The following is a 1,938-nucleotide window of genomic DNA, read 5'->3' on the forward strand; positions in this document are numbered from 1 at the left end:
TTGTAAATATCCTTATAATACACTTTGAAATAGTTATTTTAATGATGGTCTCTCCTGACAATAAGTTCCAAGTATATGAAATGAAGTCTTGACACCCTTGCTTTTAAGGATCATTCTGGCCTTACAGCATGCCACACCATGGCAACATGCAAGCTCCCACCAAACATACAACACACTGACAGAAAAGTGGGCTGAGCTGCACTAAAGGCATTACTGAAAGACAAGATTGCAGGGATAGATGGCATACCAATTGAAACACATCAATAAGCTGGTGAAGTACTGGAATCACTCATTCACCTATGCCAAGAAATTTGGACCACAGGTACCTGGACAACCAACTGGAAGAGATTCATATTTGTACGCATGCCAAAGAAAGGTTACTACACAGAATGTGGAAATTATCAAGCAATGTCATTAGTATCCCACGCAAGTACATTTTCCTCTAAAGCTCATTCAACAGTCGTTGGAGCAGTGCATTGACAGGAAGCTGCCAGAGATTTAGTGGGATTCAGGAAAGGATATGGAACAAGCAATATCACTGCTGAACACGGGGAAAATGATTTTTGAAGTTGTCTGTTTTGATGCCAAGATAAACTTTTATGACAATGCAGAATTCAGACAAAAGGATGACAGAGCAGAGAATGAGCCCACTGAAAAGGAAGCTGCTAGATATGATCTGAAATATGTAGGACTGGATGGGAACATTGCCTGCATTTTGAATGGTGCTAGGTTCGCCAAGGCTACGAGTGACATCATTTATTTCCCTTAATGGTGAGTCAGCCAACTTCTTGGATCTTGGTGGTGGAGTAAGGAAGCTCAAGTTTATCAAGGCTTTAAATTGCTTACAGTTGATCATACGTCATTCTTGTCAATATTTTTGGCGAAATTGTGATGAACTATGCTATTATTTCCGATGGCATCATCAAAGCCTACCGGGAACCAGAACCCAAGGTGGCCCTGGTTGTCCTACTTGAGGGAGCCAATATCCTGGAGGCTCAAAATTTGCTCAATAAGAGTGGACTGGAGTGCTTAACAGTTATTTGTTTGGCTGCCTTAGTTTTGGTAGCTGTGTGTTAGATGTAATATTGTCTGAGCTTTTAGGGTTTATCATTTTCATTGCATAGATTAAATGTCCACCAACTTTCTTGTAAATGAATTAAAACCTGATTGAAAATTCTATATATGAGCACATTGGTCATATAAACTTGTCCCCCAAGTGAGCAAAAGTGGTCAATGTGACAGAAAAGAATGAGAACCCAGGACATAGTTTCCATAAAAGGACAAGTGCAATAATATTATTTAGGCTTCCCAAACGGCTTATTCGAGAAAAAGACACATTTCAGATTCCTCCCGGAGTGATTCTTGTCCTCCCCAACCCTTTGTACCCCCCAAAGAGATAACCATTTTCTTCACATTTATAAGAGATTCATCATTTGCCTGGAAACAGTGGGCTCTTTTTCCAGTGCATTTGGAGGAAGACTTTACTTCTTGGACATGTTGACCTGCATCCTCCAGGTGGACTGCAGAAGTAATGGGAAGTCCACTCTTATTGAGCAAATTTTGAGCCTCCAGGATATTGGCTCCCTCAAGTAGGACAACCAGGGCCACCTTGGGTTCCCCTACATTTATGTCTAAAACTGCTCCTTTCTTGGCCAGGAAATAGCCTGTGTGAGCCATAGCTTCTAAGCGATGGCCAATTGATCTGGTAATGTCTTGCTGGAGACTTTTTGTTCCTTGAACAAAATTATTTTTAATTGGTCCTGGTCTTTTCTGTGCATGTTTGGTGGGCGGATCTGATTACAACTCATACTAATTGGCTGTGTTGGAATAATTTCTGAGCAAGAAAGTGCTCAAAAGAAACAGGCTGTCAGGAAGAAACAAACAAAAAGCCTCACTGACAGTGAGTCAAGTCAGCCTCATAGCAACCGCATGTGGGTT

General features: G+C 41.1%; 1 pseudogene; it reads left to right on the forward strand.

Annotated features, from left to right (window-relative positions):
- The first annotated feature begins 520 nt into the window (after nt 1-520).
- LOC101654829 lies at nt 521-1,077 on the forward strand (annotated as a pseudogene).
- Nucleotides 1,078-1,938: the final 861 nt, after the last annotated feature.

Source organism: Echinops telfairi, unplaced genomic scaffold (assembly GCF_000313985.2).
Source record: "Echinops telfairi isolate 266 unplaced genomic scaffold, ASM31398v2 ScPeMD7_4225;HRSCAF=4972, whole genome shotgun sequence".
NCBI classification, from domain to species: Eukaryota; Metazoa; Chordata; class Mammalia; order Afrosoricida; family Tenrecidae; genus Echinops; species Echinops telfairi.